The 19077-nt window shown below is 39.9% G+C and overlaps 1 protein-coding gene across 1 annotated transcript in view; it reads left to right on the top strand.

The window, feature by feature from the left end:
• Positions 1–19077, top strand: part of SPAG16 (sperm associated antigen 16) — a 45223-nt gene that overhangs the window by 10488 nt on the left and 15658 nt on the right. The window lies entirely within an intron of this gene.

Here is a 19077-nt window from a genome sequence, read left to right on the forward strand (position 1 = left end):
GTAAGACTCATTGGTTTTCAAAAGTCATACTTTATGGGGCCTCATATTTGTCATGCAGATCCCCTGTCCTAGAGTTACCAATATGGGACTTGAATTCCTTGCTCTTTAGCAAGGGCTTCCATGGTTGTGATAGCCCCTCCCACTCGTGGGCTTCCCTGGTGGCTCAGACAGTAAAGAATCTGCCTGCAATGTGAGAAATCTGGGTTCAGTCCCTTGTTTGGTAAGATCCACTGGAGGAGGGCACAACCTGCTTCAGTACTCTTGCCTGGAGAATCCCCATGGATAGAGGAGCCTGGTGGGGTATAGTCCATGGGGTGCAAAGAGTTGAAACTGACTGAGCTACTAAACACAGCACAGCACTCCCACTTGTGTGAGTTTCCAGTCTATGGATGAGGGTCTTGACTTGATCTCACCTTTATTCCTCCTACATGTCTTGATGTTGTTTTTTCTTTATATCCTAATGTAGCAGTGACATTCTACTTGTCTTCAAGTTGTTCTTAGAGAGAGTTGTTCTATATGTAATTGTAGTCTTGGTGTGTCCATGGGAGGAGGTGAGCTCAAGTTCTTCCTATTTGCCATTTGGATCCCACCCTTCTTTTAGGATTTTATTATCCTCTTTGTGAATTATCTTTTCACAAAAAAATTTCTTGTCACTGCTTTTCCTCCATCTCTCTTTGGTTTCCTGTTTTTGATTTCAACCAGAGAGTAGTCAAGAGGTTTCTAAACATTTAACCAGTCAGTTTTCCTGGATTCAGTCTTCAGGTCATGAGACTGAATGTCTTTCAGTCTTTAGTCATGAGAACCTTTAGCCCTTAGTTAAATGAAGTTTGAGGGTAACTGTTGAATGCCAATTATTCCTGTATCCCTGGTAGCTCAGGTGGTAAAGAATATGCTTGCAACAGTTCAGGAGACCCAAGTTTGATCCTTGGTTTGGGAAGATCCCCTGGAGAAGAGGATGGCAACCCACTCCTGTATTCTTGCCTGGAAAACCCCATGGACAGAGGAGCCTGGCAGGCTATAGTTCATGAGGTCACAAAGAGTTGGACATAACTGAGTAACTAGCACAGAAAAAAAATTGTGATTATGTTAGTTGCTGAAGTGGGACCTTTTTGTGTCTTTAATTTACAGGTAATTTAATTGAGCTATTGCAGTGATAAATAAAGATTATAATATGCACATATGAATCAGGAATCTGATGTTCTTTACTTTGCACATGTACTTAATCACTTCTGATTCACTAATTTGGTCCTGGACTTTCCTTGTTCATACTAAACAGTTGCTCCTAGGATACTATACAATGAGCTGTTAATATTGACCAAGGCTTGTGAAAGAGCTTGACTCAAATTCTCCAGGAAATCACCCTTTTCTTTACTCTTCAACATTCAGATATAAAGAACGTGTATAGGCTAGTGTGGTCCAAACCAGAAACATAGCCATGATCCACAGGAGAGTGGCTTCATTAGAAGTCTTACATTCTTTTAGCCAGTTTAGAGAATGTGTCCAGGAAACAGTATTATTACCACTGAAACAACCCTCCTTTGTAACTGTCTAGCTACAATGGCACCACCTGTTTCTCTTCCAAGGCACTTTATATCATTGTTTTTATGTTTTAAACATAAAATAATGCAACATACATGATATTGTGTGCGGGTCTGTGTTTGTGTGTTAATCACTCAGTCATGTCTGACTCTTTGACATCCCATGGACTGTAGCCCACTAGACTCCTCTGTCCATGGAATTCTCCAGGCAAGGATACTTGAGTGGGTTGCCATTCCCTTCGCCAGAAGATCTTCCTGACCCAGGGATCGAACCCAGGTCTCTTGCATTACAGGTGGATTCTTTACCCTGTGAGCCATTGGGGAAGCCCCATACATGATATAGTTCTTATCTTAAGTATTTCCAGAATTTTAAGAGATCTAGTTAGGGAATATATGAATTCTCTGATGAAGAAAGATACTGGCAGTTTTGAGAAATATAAGGCTATATTTTAACTATGTGATCTATAAACTGGTTAGTGGGTGGCTCTGATGCTGGGAGGGATTGGGAGCAGGAGGAGAAGGGGACGACAGAGGATGAGATGGCTGGATGGCATCACTGACTCGATGGACGCGAGTCTGAACTCCGGGAGTTGGTGATGGACAGGGAGGCCTGGCGTGCTGCAATTCAGGGGGTCACAAAGAGTCGGACACGACTGAGTGACTGAACTGAACTGAACTAGTAATTGTAATGAAGGTTGATAGTCATTTATGAATGAATTCTCTATTAAAAATTAATGCTATTTGGAAGAGCTTTACAACTGTAGTAGTGACCAGGGATGGTTGTCTTTTAATATGTGACTGCAGACATTTGGGAGTGCCTAATTCCAGTTGAGAGATGCAGGCTGGAATGAATTATATACTAAGAAAGCTAATGCTTAATTGATTTTTTTTCTCCTTGTTGAAACAAAGGCCTTATTCATGGAAGAGTAATGAAATGCATGAACTCCAGGGAAGTAGAACCACCAAAGTAGTATTGTTTTTGTTACCTACCCACTTTGTGCTAATTTTCTGCGTCCCTAACCGGCTGTTGATTATTATTTTGTCTTTCTAGGCATTTTAATACTAAAAATTTGACTTACATAAATTTTCTGGCCCCTGGAAAGATTTCCTTTGGCCCCAGCAGCAATTTCTGAGGGTTGACTGAGTTTAATCCTGTCGTTTGAGGCTAATCAACTCTGGATGCAGGCCCAAAGTCAGCTATTTCCAAATGCAAATTAAGGATTCCAGATCCTGAAATATGGTGATCACTCTAAACACATACCTTATCTAAGATACATGTTCAATTGCTCAGTCTTGTCCGACTCTTTGTGACCCCATGGACTGTAGCCTGCTAGGCTCCTCTGTCCATGGAATTTTTCCAGGCAAGAATACCAGAGTGGGTTGCCATTTCCTACTCCAGGGAATCTTCCTGACCCAGGGATCAAACCCTCATCTCTTGAATCTTCTGCATTGGCAGGCAGATTCTTTACCACTAGTAGGAAAGACTGAAGGAAGCAAAACTGCAGTGGGAAGTATGGGAACAAATGTGCCAGTTATTTGCCACCTTTGGCCTATATTTTTCAGTTAACTTTATTTAAATTGACTTTTCTAAAAAAGTGAACATGACTATAATGTTTTGTATTTACCGTACATATCTTTTATTTCAATTTGGTGAAATAAAATGTTGATCACGGAGAATCCACTCTAGATTTTAGATTGCCTCCAAGTGCATTGATTCTACAGTGATGGCAAAGGTTACAAAGCAATTTCTGTCTATGGTAGCTTTGTGAAATCATGTAAAATATAATTAGCTATATGTTTCACTAAAATTCTTTATACAGCTGGTGTTTCTGGCAGTGATCACTACCTACAGATGCAGTAGTGCAGGGGGCCAGGATGTAAGGAACTTTGTATGCCGTTCTCATCTAAAAAGTGTTCATTTCCTTCTGGCTGTGGTCCATTTGCAGAACCTTATGTGTGACCCCATTGCACCAACTGTCACATCAAGCTCTGCTCCATTAGGCCAGCTGAAATGCTTCTCTTGCAGTTGTGTCATCCGTAGTACTGTTATGTATTTAGAGCTTCTTGACAGTTTCATTGTGGGTATATATTTGCCTGTTTTCTTACTGTTGGAGATTGCGAGTGAAATGACACAAAGCCAAAATGCACGAGACACACAAGAGACAGACACCACTCTGGCCAGAGGAAAAAGAACTGCGCAAGCAAGCTTGCGGTTTACTTTTATATAGCCCCCCTGGGCAGAATTTCAGACTGTATGACTAAGCCTTCTCAGTATAGCACATGTGCATAAATGTTATCGTACAGCAAAAGGGAGTGATATTCCAGCTTACTGCAGAGTCTGTCCAGAGCCGTTTCTCCCTCCTTATCACAGGAAGGGAGTGTTCCCTCGTTTGCAAGGAACCATTAAACTCAAGGCTGTGTCCAGACTCCTTGGCAGAACGCCTCGTTTGCAAGCATGTTCAGCCCGAGCAGAGAGCCCTGTTTGCAGGCACGTCTCCACTTTCCCTATTGTGGCTGTATTAACCCTTCATCTCCCCCTTTTTTATTTGCTTTAATAAATTGTAGCATGGTCTGGATCTTTTTTGCTTCACGCTTTAGTTGTTTCTTTTTTTGCCATCGTTGGAAGACTAGAAAAGCAACACAACATAAAAGTAATATAAACATAGTGTTCCCAAAGGTCGTCCCAATTAGTGTGGATACATGCCCTGATGGATTTAAGTTATTCAGTCCTTCCTGAAGACTTTTCAACAAATCAGACCCCGCAAGGTCAGGCAAAGTCCTGCTAAAAGTAGACAAAATCTGTCGTTCCAGGTCCATAATCTCCATAGTGAGATTTTGATGTCCAGTCAAAGATCGTTTTACTCTTTCCCATCTCTCACTCATGTTAAATGGTACAGGTGTTACACAAAACTGAGAAGAATTTTAATCGCAGATTAATACACTTTGTGTAGATAAAACAGCTAATTGATCTCCAAGCCAGGAAACGGTGTGTTGAAGATTGAGCACGTCGGTAGCAAGTTGTGCATCCAAATCTCGCTGTTGTTGCCATAACAAATGAGAGTCTTTATGCCAGTCCTGAACAAAATCAGCTGTTTGAATTTTTTGGTATAACGCAAGGCCTGCTACCGCCGCTGTTGCAGTTACTGACGTGACTGCTAGAATCGAAGCAATGACCACACCAAGCATATGTTGAGATCGACGTAGCAAAGTCTGTACAGCGGTTACTAGATGTGAAACAGCAAAAGAATCTGACCATGGCCTAGTCAGATTTATAGGCAACCATACTTCTGTCTGAGCTTTAACAATTACTAATGAAAAATTGGAGTTACAGGCTCGTCTTTTAAATTTTTCCCCCCAAGACTGATTTACACATTGAGTTAGATTACAATAATCACATGACACAGACCCCACAGTATCATTCCAGGTCCAATTTCCATATAACAATGCAAAAGGATATTTTACACATGCCATTGTGGAATAAGATTTATTAACGTGTAAATTAACATGAAATGGACCCGAAGAGTTGCCACTATCTAAAGTATAGTTTCCTGACCAGATAGTGAGATTACCAGCAACTGCCCATAGTTTCCAAATATCTCCTTGAATGTGCGGATATCCTTGCAATTGTAATTGAGGAGGGACAAGTGCAAATTGCTGCCATTTAATTGTTTCATTACCATTGCCCATCAAAGTGCTATTTGCACGATGCCACCTAAGAGATTTATTTGACCATTTTTTTAAGAATTGCCCATGATCTAGACTCCAACCTACAATGATAGACCCAGAATAATTCCATGACTTTAAAGGGTCGATTACCTCGGCAACTTTCCCATTCCAAAGATTCTAGAGAAGGAGCAAAAAAGTTAACAGGACATAGTGACATATGTATTCCATTATGAATGTCTATCGGTTTTGTTGAGGTGTTAAAGCCCCGGGTGGAAACAAGCACAGTAAAAGCAGCAAAATGATAATTATTGTACTTTACCCCCCATGTATTATAAGAATGATGAGAATGTTCCTTGGTGGACAGACAAAAGGGGTGTCCTCCTATACACAAAGGAATACCTTCCCCTGCAATGGTCAAATTACTAATATTATATTGTTGTTTATGATGAGATAGTTGTTTTATTTCCCCACAAGCTGGTGGGGAAAAGAAGGCAGTCTCATTAGTGCATACCTGCACTTCTGGTTCCCCCCAGGAAACTGCTCTTACTAATGGGGGATTAGGTATATATGCCCAATATGTATGATTACTTGCCAATACACCAATTACCTGACGTGTCACCACCGCCATCATGGCAAGCAAAAGATTGGTAGGATTCAGAGGTTGCCCTGCCTTTACTAATGTCTTCTCTGCTTCCTGGGTCAACCTCTTCATTTGACCCCACATAGGAGGTGTTGCTTCCTTGTATGGAAAGTAAAGCTCCTCTGCATAGTAAGCTCTTCGAATTTTTGAACAAAGGGATCAGCCATTGTTGATTTTGATCAATCTCGTTGGGGTCCAAAACCTGTAATTATTAACAGAAATGAAAGCACACCCTCGTCCCAGATATATTAATGATGCTGGGTTCCAACCTTTCTCTTTATCTTTATACCAAATAGGCGTATTCAAGATCTTCTTGTCTTCTTTTTTCCCTTGAAAATGCAACTCTGCTGCTGGTAGATTTCCCTTGCTCCAAATATTCAAAAAATTTAGGGTAAGTAAGGTTTTATTCAAAATGTCTTTAGGTTTCATAAATATCTCCTGTTCTCCCTTTTTTATTTTTTAAAGATATTTATGCAAGGTATGATTAGCTCTCTCAATGATAGCTTGCCTTTGACTATTATAAGGAATACCAAAAGTATGAGTTATATGATATTGGGATAAAAAGTGAGCTAATTTTGTGGATTGGTAGGCAGGTGTATTATCAGTTTTTAATTTAATTGGTAATCTCATAACTGCAAAACAAGATAACAAATGAGTAATAACAGCGTCAGCCTTTTTGGAAAGTAATGTAGTGGCCCGTTGAAAATGTGTGCACGTATCTATAGTATGATGCACATATTTTTGTTGTCTGAAAGAAGAAATATAAATTATATCCATCTGCCATATTTGATTTGCTTGTTGTCTTTTTATGTTGACACCTGGTGAGGTAAACTGTAAAGCAAAGGGTGCACATATGGAACAAGAACGAACAATATTTTGAGCTTGTTTTTGAGTAATAGCATGAGATTTTTGTAACCCTTTGGAGTTGGTATATTGTAAGAGATGTTTTTGTTTTGCTGCTTTTATAGGATAAAGTAAGGCATCAATTGTAGCATTTTTAAATGATAAGGGTCTAGGAAGGGCAGAATGTGTGCGAATGTGAGTAAAGAAAATTAATTTTGAAAGCTGCAGGAGCAATTGTACTTGGTAAAACAATTTATCTATAGCCGTTTTAAGGGTCAGTGGAAGGGAGACATGGGGAAGCAGTAGGCAAGAGAGAACAGCATATTGAGAATCTGAAACAATGTTAATAGGAAGTTGGGGAAAATCTTCCAAAACTAAATAGATAGCCCACAATTTAGTGGGCTGTTCAGAAGAAAATGAGTGGGGAGAACCTTGGAACTTTTCGGAGTCTAATATCTAGCAGTATTTTTATTTGCATCTGTAAAAATAGTGGGTCTTTTAACTGGAACATTTGAAATTGGGGATTGAGATATCATAGAGTTAGTCTGGAGAAAATCAATCAATTTAGATGATGGATAGTGATTAGAAAATGAACCAGGAAATGAGGCAAGAGAAATTTGTCAGTTTTTATTAAATTGTAAACATCGAGATATTTGAGCAGTTGTTAATTGAGTAACAATCTGGTGTGGTTTATATCTTGACAATTGTAAAATACGATGGCAACCTTTTTGTATAAGAAAGGCTAATTTATCCATATATGTAGTCAATTTTTTGGAAAAGCTGTTAGGTAAGAAAACCCATTTTATTAATCTTTTTTTTTTGAGCAATTATACCAGATGGAGAATAAGGGGTATGAAATATTATAAACGAAATAGGTTGAGACGCATGTAAGTAAGTCAAAAAACTGTCATTTAGTTGTTGCTCAACAAATTGAAGTTTCTATAAAGCCAATGGGGTTAAGGTCTGGGGGCTATTTGTAAATTGTATAGTCTTAAAGCCTCTTTTACTTTTAGAAAGAATTTATCACGTTTGACAATACTAGGAGCTGCTAATAGGAGATCATCCATATAATGATATAGACTATAATTGGGGTATTTTTGACGGAGGGATTGTAAAGAGTGAGCTATGAATTTTTGACATAAAGTAGGACTATTTGTCATTTCTTGTGGTAAGACCGTCTATTGATAACGTTTAACAGGCTGAGAATGATTAAGAACAGGAATTGTAAAAGCAAATTTATCTCTATCTTGCAATTGTAGGGGAATGGCAAAAAAAACAGTCTTTAAGATTTAGCACCATTAAGGACCAATTTTGAGGAATAAGAGCTGGAGAGGGGAGTCCCAACTGTAATGTTCCCATAGGTTTCATACATTTATTAACTTTTTGTAAATCGGTTAACATTTTCCATTTTTTAGATTTTTTTTTTTTAATAAGAAAAACAGGAGAATTTTAGAGGGAGGTAGAGGGCTCTATATGACCAAGTTGGAGTTGTTTTTGTATTAATTGTTGTAATGCCTCTAGCTTTATTTGTGGTAATGGCCACTGCTCAACCCATTTTGGAGTATTAGTTAACCATTTTAATGGGAGTGCTCGAGGAATTTGAGCAGCGGCTACTAGTTTTTTGGTGGAATGGTTACAAAAGTCCCCAAAGGAGAGAGAAGATCTCTTCCCCAAATATTAATAGGCATGTTTACAATATAAAAGGTAACAGACACTGATCTTTCATTATGGAATTGGCATTGTAAGGGATGGGTACTCTTTCAGACATCTGCAATAGAGCCTAGTCTCATCAGCATTAGAGGGCTTCTTTATTTTTTAAATCTTGGGGCCATTGTTGAGAAGAAATAACTGAAACATCTGCCCCTGTGTCTATTAGTCCCTCAAAGTTTTTTTTTTTTTTTTTTTTGTATAATTAAGGAGAGAACAGGGTGAGAATCTCTGATAAGCATTTTCCAAAATGTATGTTGCCCAGTATTTTTAAATCCTCCTGTTTGTTTATTAGGAAGAGCCAAAAAGGGGTGATAAGGTAGGAGAAGTATTTGAGCAATATGTTTTTTAGCTAATAATGAAAGCATGGTAGAAGTAGAAACCATAATCAAAATTTCCCCAACATAGTTGAAGTCTATTACCCCAGGAATTATGGTTAGACCTCTCAAAGCCACACTGTTATGGCCTAATATTAAGCCAAAGGTGCCTTTAGGCAGTGGTCTGAATACATTTGTTTTTAATTTGTAAATGCCTCCTCTTGGTGACAAAAGAACATTTTCAGCTAGTGGCAAATCAGCAGCAGCACTCCCTGAAGTAGCAGACCGTAAGTCTGAAATCATCATTTGAGGTCCTTTTAATGAGGCATTGACTGGTAACTGAGGCATTGACTGGTAACCCTGTAACAGGGTTGGGGCAGGTGGGATGGAAGGAGGGCAAGGAGGAAAAGTCTCCAGTATTGTTCCTGGGCCCCAAGGACTTAGGCCTGCGAGATAGTTTTCCGGTATCGGGTTGCCCATTTTGTCTGTTTTAGATTTGCACTCATTAGTCCAATGAAGCTCCTTCCCACATCGATGGCAAGGTCCAGGAGGAGTCTTATTTCTCCCAGCAAAAGATCTGTCTTTAGGAATTGCACCTTGATCAGCTTTTAATTTTTGACATTTTCTTTTCATATGACCAGGTTTTCCACAATGGAAGCAGTTACCTCCCTTTTGTGGTCTCATAACTTTGGCCAAGGCTGTAGCAGACATTAGCCTGATGCTCTGTTCCTCTTACTCTCGAGCAGGCTCTGATATATTTAGCTATAGATGCACCCTATTCCTTTAATGGTCCCAGTATACGTTTGCATTCAGTATTTGCATTTTCAAATGCTAAAGTTTGTAACAATATCTCTGAAATTTTATCCCTCCCTACAGCTCATTTCACAGCTACCCTCAATTTTGTTAGAAAATCAGTATATGGCTCATTGGGGCCTTGCATTGTTTTAACAAAGGAGGGCTGGGCATGGCCAGTAGGCACCACACGATGCCATGCTCGTAAAAAGACCTGGCGAACTTGTAAGTCCTGATCAGAGTACTAAGCCTGTTCTCTTAAAGCCCGATATGGCCCTCTCCCATTAACTTATCTTCGAGAGGATCAGGGGGATTTTGTCTTTTATTAATCTGAGCCTGCTTTTTAGCTTTTTTTTCCCACCAGCTACAAAGTTGCGACCATTGAGAACCCTCCAAGACAGCTTGGGCAATAGATTCCCAATCTAACAGAATGATTAATTTGCCTTTTTCCAATGATTTCACCATAGCCAAAACAAAGGGAGATTGAGGACCATATTGCGCTACTGCAGCTTTAAGATCTTTAAAAATTTATATTTCAAAGGAGTGTACTGAATATTTATCACGTTGTCATCTTGCTGTCTCTGGATGGGAAATAATTGTGGAGGATCGATAAAACCACCAGGGGGAGCAGGCAAATCATCATGAAGCATAGACAAAGGAAAGGAGAACCAACAATGTTCCCTGCCCACATCGGCTGATCAACCTCGGTGGGGAAAAGAGAAGCATAAGGAGGAGCAGAAGGCGCAGATTTCTTCTCCCTGTGGGATTTTTACCATTCCTGAATAGATGGGTCATTTTTTAAATCTCTTTACCCTCCTTTGATGAAACCGAAGAAGCCTCTGAATCTGATTTTGAACTATCAGATGTTTTACCATTTACAGGAGGAGGCTCATCTGTATCCTTGCCTTCAGGCAATGTAGAAGCCCCACCAACGTTTGGCACATCCATTAGATTTAGTCTCATTATCAGTAGATAGCAAAGTCAAAGCCTGTGTTATAGCATTACATAAAGTCCATAACTTTAAAGGGATCACATTACCCTTTCAATGTTATTTTTTCAATTTTTTTTGAATTATTTTCCATTTCTTTAAATTTAACTGTAACTTAGTTTGATATTGAAACCGATGACAATATTTCTCCACCAAGCGAAAGAGCTCACTCAATCGACTAGTCGAGGCCTTAACGCCTATGGAGTAGAGAAGTCCTTTGACTAACTCCATGTACTGTGTCCGTAATGATGATGAGGAATTCCCCATGATTTTCTGAAAGTTCCCCTGCTAGGGTGAGGAATTCCCCATGATTTTCCTGAAAGTTCTCCTGCTATGGATTTAAAATCCCCCCAGGGTTACTCATCCTTTCGGTTTCACTCGAGCCCCACGTTGGGCGCCAGATATTGGAGATGGCGAGTGAAATGACACAAAGACAAAACACACGAGATACAGAAGAGACAGACACCACTCTGGCCAGAGGAAAAAGAACTGCGCAAGCAAGCTTGCGGTTTACTTTTATATAGCACCCCTGGGCAGAATTTCAGACTGTATGACTAAGCCTTCTCAGTACAGCACATGTGCATAAATGTTATCGTACAGCAAAAGAGAGTGAAATTCCAGCTTACTGCAGAGTCTGTCCAGAGCCATTTCTCCCTCCTTATCACAGGAAGGGAATGTTCCCTCGTTTGCAAGGGACCATTAAACTCAAGGCTGTGTCCAGACTCCTTGGCAGAACACCTCGTTTGCAAGCACGTTCAGCCCGAGCAGAGAGCCTCTTTTGCAAGCACGTTCAGTCCGAGCAGAGAGCCCCGTTTGCAGGCACGTCTCCACTTTCCCTACTGTGGCTGTATTAACCCTTCACCTACAATATCTGCAAGGTTAGGGTCTGTTAGATTCTGTTAGTGCGAAAACTACCAGTTAGTTCACCCATGGTAATGAAGTACCAGGGATTTAATTCCTTGTGTGCATGCTCACAAGTGCTACTATACTCCTTCCAGAGCAAGTGTACACATGGAGAATCCTTAGTCTGAGACCAGGCCATGACTCTAGAACATAGGACCTGGCCTGGAACAGGGCAGTGATGAGGACTGTGCATGCATGCCAGGGAGGAAGGGGGTAGCTATGGATAGTACCCTGGGCAAGATCAGACTAGAAAACCAGGACATTAAGTGTCAGGTAAAGCTCAAGCTGGTAGAGAAGCAGGACAAGATCTGAAGGGAATAGAGTAGAAAAAAAAATAAATTTTGGAATTGAGAGTTCAATGACATTTTTTGAAGGAAAACTAGGCAGGTAATGAATGGGAAGGGAGTTTTGTAAGGACTCAGTCAGCTTGGTAACAAGAAACTGATTTTAAGCAGTGGAAAAATAACTTTGTATGAAAATTATGACTAGCTTAATTGTATGGAAGTTTCCTGGAGGATAGAGATTAGATTACAGATGAGAAAGTTGCCCAATAAGACTAGAATTGGAGTAAAAGTTTTATCTTTCAGGCAATTCTTGATGAATTGTGCATTTTTATTCTAGCAATATTGCTTCTAAAGTAGTGCTTTCCAATCTTTTTCACATGTTGCTCCATCAGATCTTGCTTCAGTCTGTCTTTCTGGCTGTCCCAAGGACTGAGGGGATCAATATCTGTACTGTCCAAAATGTTCTATTTATGAGAACCTAAGAGCATGATTTCTCTCAGGCTTCTGAACCAGAGATTGCTGTACATCTGCTGAGAAATTCATCTATTTTCTTTGGATGGATACTGAATTGATATCTGATTACATTTCTGTCTGACCCTGACTGCTGGGAAACCTAGTCTCAAACCTGTGGCTTATATATATCAAAGTACAAGAGACCTTATAGCTTGTACTTTATCTTCTGCTGTTTCCCTTTCTCTTCTAATTTCCATATTCATTTATTTTTAACTCCTTATAGCTGTATGCATGTCTGAACACTGCCACAGAATTCTTTGGGGGATAATTTGTCCATGTGTTGTGAGCCAGCTAGCCAGCTGGACAGATGCATACAAACATACATTTCAGAGTACATTTACTTCTTCAGTAACCCTGCAATATCACGTTTCAGTTGAGTTGCTTCTGGGAAGATTTTTCTGTTCACATTCTATTGTGGCTACTAAGATGATCCTGGTTCCTGTTTGGGGTACTTGTCCTCTTTCTGACCTTTTGTCTCATGAATCTCTTGCCCTTGGTTTATTTAATCTTTGAGTCTATTGCTCTGTATCTCTTTTATACTTCTCTTTCCTTTAGGGTCTTCGGATGGAGCTGTTTAAAGGATTTGATTTATTTCTTCATAATATGACACTTGAGAGCTTGGAAAACATAGATTATAGAGTTCATTATTGAGAATATTGGTAAAAATTGTACATTGCTGTTGTGTCACTGTAGAAACAGCATGATGTAGTTGAGAAGTCATGGTATTTGTATTCAAGAAACTTGTCTTTGTCATTCATGTCTTTGATCTTGGCCAGATCTCTTCTTCCTGGCTCAGTTTCCTTTTTTTCCCCCCAAATTTTTCCTTTGTTTCCTGTGCCATTTACTCTTACAGGGTTTTAAGAGTACATATGGTATGATCCATGTGACAATACTTTTTAAGCATTATAAAATCATATTTTTCCTCCTACTCTTTTGATTGTGGGGAAATATATTACTTGGAGAAGGCAATGGCAACCCACTCCAGTATTCTTGTCTGGAAAATCCCATGGACGGAGGAGCCTGGTAGGCTTCAGTCCATGGGGTTGCAAAGAGTCAAACACGACTGAGCTACTTCACTTTTACTTTTTACTTTCATGCATTGGAGAAGGAAATGGCAACCCACTCCAGTGTTCTTGCCTGGAGAATCCCAGGGACAGCAGAGCCTGGTTGGCCGCCATCTATGGGGTTGCACGACTGACGCTACTTAGCAGTAGCAGCATGATATTACAAGCTGGAATCAAGATTGCTGGGAGAAATATCAATAACCTCAGATATGCAGATGACACCACCTTTATGGCAGAAAGTGAAGAGGAACTAAAAAGTCTTCTGATGAAAGTGAAAGAGGAGAGTGAAAAAGTTGGCTTAAAGCTCAACATTCAGAAAACGAAGATCATGGCATCTGGTCCCATCACTTGGGAAATAGACGGGGAAACAGTGTCAGACTTTATTTTGGGGGGCTCCAAAATCACTGCAGATGGTGATTGCAGCCATGAAATGAAAAGACGCTTACAACTTAGAAGGAAAGTTATGATCAACCTAGATAGCATATTCAAAAGCAGAGACATTACTTTGCCAACAAAGGTCCTTCTAGTCAAGGCTATGGTTTTTCCAGTGGTCATGTATGGATGTGAGAGTTGGACTGTGAGGAAAGCTGAGCACCGAAGAATTGATGCTTTTGAACTGTGGTGTTGGAGAAGACTCTTGAGAGTCCTTTGGACTGCAAGGAGATCCAACCAGTCCATTCTGAAGGAGATCAGCCCTGGGATTTCTTTGGAAGGATGATGCTAAAGCTGAAACCTCAGTACTTTGGCCACCTCATGCGAAGAGTTGACTCACTGGAAAAGACTCTGGTGCTGGGAGGGATAGGGGGCAGGAGAAGAAGGGGATGACAGAGGATGAGATGGCTGGATGGCATCACAGACTTGATGGACAAGAGTTTGGGTGAACTCTGGGAGTTGGTGATGTACAGGGAGGCCTGGCGTGCTGTGATTCATGGGGTCGCAAAGAGTTGGACAAGGTTGAGCGACTGAACTGAACTCAGTATTATATCTCATCCCTAGAACCAGACAAGGCAATGGCAACCCACTCCAGTACTCTTGCCTGGGAAATCCCATGGACGGAGGAGCCTGGTGTGCCACAGTCCATGGGGTCGCTAAGAGTAGGACACAACTGAGCGACTTCACTTTCACTTGTCACTTTCGTGCACTGCAGAAGGAAATGGCAACCCACTCCAGTATTCTTGCCTGGAGAATCCCAGGGACAGGGGAGCCTGGTGGGCTGCTATCTATTGGGTCACACAGAGTCGGACACGACTGAAGTGACTTAGCAGCAGTAGCAGCAGCAGCATCCCTAGAATAATTTTCTTTGGTAGTAGTTACAAGTATTGTTTAATATTTCCAAAGCTTTGAGGACAAATTACATTTTTCTCTACATAGCCATGTTAAAGAAGCTTTTCTTTGACATTTCTTTCTCACAATAATCTTGCCAGCAGTTTGTTTAAATTATAAAGTCTATCCAGATCATTTTAGAATATTTACTTATTTGTGAACTTTATTATGGAATGAGGAGTAATGAAGGATGTTGTTGTTTAGGTGCTAAGTTGTGTGCAACCCTTTTGTAACATGGACTGTAGTCTGTTAGGCTCCTCTGTCCATGGGATTTCCCAGGCAAGAAAACTGGAGTGGGTTGCCATTTCCTTCTCCAGGGGATCTTTCTGACCCAGAGACTGAACCAAGATCTCCTACATTGCAGGCAGATTCTTTCGTGCTGAGCCTCCCAGGAAGCCCTAGTGATGAACGGTAGCATTAATTTCTGGAAACAAATGACTGCCTACAAATTCAGCCTCTTTTTTTTTGCCCCAAACTTAAATCTTTTTGTTTTGTATTGGGGTATAGATGATTAACAATATTGTAGTAGTTTCGGGTGAACAGTGAAGGGACTCAGCCATACATATACATGTGTCCATTCTCTCCCAAACCTTGCAAACTGGCACAAACGATGAGCAGAGTTCCATGTGCTATATAATAGGTCCTTGTTGGTTATCCATTTTGAATATAGCAGTGTGTACATGACTTTCCCAAACTCCATAACTGTCCCTTACCCCAGTAACTCTTAAGTGTGTTTTCTAAGCCTGTCTCTTTCTGTTTTGTAAGTTCATTTGAGAAATTTGATATTTCTTCTTCTCTGTCTGATTTACTTTACTCTGTATGACACTTTCTATGTCCATCCATGTTGCTGTAAATGGCCTTATTTCATACTTTTTAATGGCTGACTAATATTCTACTGTATATATGTACCACATTTTCTTTATCCATTCCTTTGTCAAGGGAGATTTATATGGCTTCCATGTCTTGGCTGTTGTAAACAGTGATGCAATGAACATTGAGGTGCCTGTATCTTTTTGGATCATGTTTTTCATTGGACATATTCCTAGGAATGGGACTATAGGGTTTTATAATAGGTCTATTTTTCATTTTTAAAGGAACCTCCATACTGTTCTCCATAGTGACTGTACCAATTTACATTCCCACAAACAGTGAAGGAGTATTCCCATCTCTCAACACATTCTCCAACATTTGTTGTTTGTGGATTTTTTTTTATTATAGCCATTCTGACTGATTTGAGGTGACATCTCATAGTTTTGATTTACATTTCTCTAATAACATAATGGAAGAAAAGTTATGACCAACCTAGATAGCATATTGAAAAGCAGAGACATTGCTTTGCCAACAAAGGTCTGTCTAGTCAAGGCTATGGTTTTTCCAGTGATTATGTATGGATGTGAGAGTTGGATTGTGAAGAAAGCTGAGCACCAAAGAATTGATGCTTTTGAACTGTGGTGTTGGAGAAGACTCTTGAGAGTCCCTTGGACTGCAAGGAGATCCAACCAGTCCATTCTAAAGGAGGTCAGCCCTGGGATTTCTTTGGAAGGAATGATGCTAAAGCTGAAACTCTAGTACTCTGGCCACCTTATGCAAAGAGTTGACTCATTGGAAAAGACTCTGATGCTGGGAGGGATTGGGGGCAGGAGGAGAAGGGGATGACAGAGAATGAGATGGCTGGATGGCATCACCGACTCGATGGACAAGAGTTTGGGTGAACTCCAGGAGTTGGTGATGGGCAGGGAGGCCTGGAGTGCTGTGATTCATGGAGTCGCAAAGAGTTGGACATGACTGAGTGACTGAACTGAACTGAACTGAATAACATCATGGCAAAAGTGGGGGAAACAATGGAAACAGTGAAAGACTATTTTCTTGGGCTCCAAAATCAGTGGACATTGACTGCAGCCATGAAATTAAAAGATGCTTCTACCTTGGAAAAAAAGCAATGACAAACCTAGCCAGCGTGTTAAAAAGCAGAGACATGACTTTGCAAGCAAAGGTCTGTATTCATCGCTGTGTTTTTTCTAGTAGTCATGTATGAATGTGAGAGCTGTAAAAAAAGGCTGGAGTGCCGAAAAACTGATGCCTTCAAACTGTGGTGCTGGAAAGGACTCTTGAGAGTCCCTTGGACTGCAAGATCAGACCAGTAAATCCTGAAGGAAATCAACCCTGGCTATTCATTGAAATGATTGATGCTGAAGCTGAAGCGCCAATACTTTGGCCCCCTGATTCAAAGAAGTGACTCATTGGAAGAGACCGTGATACTGGGGAAGCTTGAAGGCAGGAGGAGAGGGGGACGACAAAGGATGAGATGGTTGGATGACATCACTGACTCAATGAACATGCGTTTGAGGAAACTCCGGGAGATGGCGAAGGACAGGGAGGCCTGGCATGCTGCAGTCCATGGGGTCTCAGAGAGTCAGACACGATTAAGTGAACAGCAATAACTAGTGATGTTGAACATCTTTTCATGTGCCTACTTTTGCTCTCTTTGGAGGACAGGTCTTCTGCCCAGTTTTTGAGTGGCCTGTTTGTTTTGATGCTATTAAGCATCGTAAGCTGTTTGTAAATTTTGGAGACTAATCTTTCATCGGTCACATCATTTGCACATATTTTCTCCCAATCTGTGGGTTGTCTTTTCATTTTATTGTTTCATTCAGTGTGCAAAAACTTTTGAAAGTTCCCATTTGTTTATTTTTGTTTTTACTTCCATTATTCTTGGATTGAAAAAGATACTGTGATTTATGTCAGAGGGTGTTCTGCCCATTTTCCTCTAGGAGTTTTATAGTGTCCAGTCTCACATTTAGGTCTTAATCCATTCTGAGCTCACAAAATCAACTTACAATCATTGTTTCTCAGAAAGGGATATATTTTTCCATAAAAAGGAGGCCAACTTCCTGTAGCTGAACTTCAGGAAATTTTATATCATTAAGTGAAAATGTGTCAGGAAAATATAAATCTAGAAAAGGAGGGAGATTCAGAATGCCTTTTATGTATCCATTCATCTTAACAGAAGATCATGGGAGATTTAGGGGACTCCTCCACAGGTACTCATATCTTTCCAGAACAAGGGAAGGAAAAACATACATTTGTTTTTATTACAAGCCAGGCACCATTCTAAATGATTTCCATATGCTAACCCTTGTTAACAAGAGACGTTGTATAGCATAGTGAAAACCAAACTTCTAGGGCTGTTTCCCAATTCTGTTAGGTCCTGACTGTGAAACTTTGTGCATCTGAGTCCTGATCTGTAAAACAGATAATACTAGTTCACCTTTATTGGTGGGATGAGGATGGAATGATTTAATACATGTAAAACCCTTAGGAAAGTGCCTGGCTCCTATTAAATACCATGTGTGTGTAACCAGTTCTCATTACAAACAACGTTGTTATTCAGACTGTCAGGTTACTCTTGGAGGATGGAATGACAGTGAAATTTCTGATAATCAGCAAAATGAAAACCAGGGTAAACTCATATTTGATTTTCATAAGCATTGCTATGTACTGAAGTGTTTATACTTTTTAAACTTGACGTAATAAAGTCTGTAAATGTGAAAAGAAATGTAAGCCTACCAACCAATCAACAAAACAAGTGTTACTGGCACATATTTTGATTTTTTTAAAAATTAAATGTTATCTTGAAGTTTTCATTTGTAATTAGAGTGACTTAATTTGTAAAGCTCTAATAGCAATTCTATTGAAAATTTTTATTAGAATCATTTTCATTGATATTTTAATGCTGATATATATTGATACTTTCTGAACTGCTCTGCTATTATGATTATTATATAGTTTATATTTGCTTAAAATTAGGCTGCCATTCTGAGACTATGATTTATTTTAAAATTGAAATACATAAGAAAGAGAGTGAGCTAACTTTAATTGATTAAAACATTAAAATCTATTTTTTACTTATATTTAATTTTAGTATGCTTTTTATTTTTGAAAGTTGCTCAGTCCTGTCCAACTCTTGGTGACCCCATGGACTGTACAGTCCATATATTTCTCCAGGCCAGAATACTGAAGTGGGTAGCCTTTCCCTTCTCCAGGGGAATCTTCCCAACCCAGGGATTGAAACTAGGCCTCCCACATTGCAGGTGGATTCTTTACCAGCTGAGCCACCAGGGAGGCCCAAGAATATTCGAGTGGGTATCCTATCCCTTCTCCAGTGGATCTTCCTGAACCAGGAATGGAACCAGGGTCTCCTGCCCTACAGGTGGATTCTTTACCAGCTGACCTACCAGGGAAGTGCTTTGTTTAATCCAAATAAAAAGTCATTGTGAAGGAGACAGAAATAATGGAAAATTCAGTGTGGTTTGAGATTTGTTTGAAAAATTTATTGTCATAGTTTTCCTGTCCATCATTTTTATCTCTTTCTAATTTATGATACTCTGATATGATGCACATTTTTAGAAGTCTTTTTAGAATAGAGTTGGAAATTATTAGACAGTGGCTCAGCTGGTAAAGAATCCACCTGCAATGCAGGAGACCTGGGTTCAATCCCT

The sequence above is a fragment of the Capricornis sumatraensis genome, chromosome 3 (assembly GCF_032405125.1).
Source record: "Capricornis sumatraensis isolate serow.1 chromosome 3, serow.2, whole genome shotgun sequence".
In the NCBI taxonomy this organism is placed as follows: domain Eukaryota; kingdom Metazoa; phylum Chordata; class Mammalia; order Artiodactyla; family Bovidae; genus Capricornis; species Capricornis sumatraensis.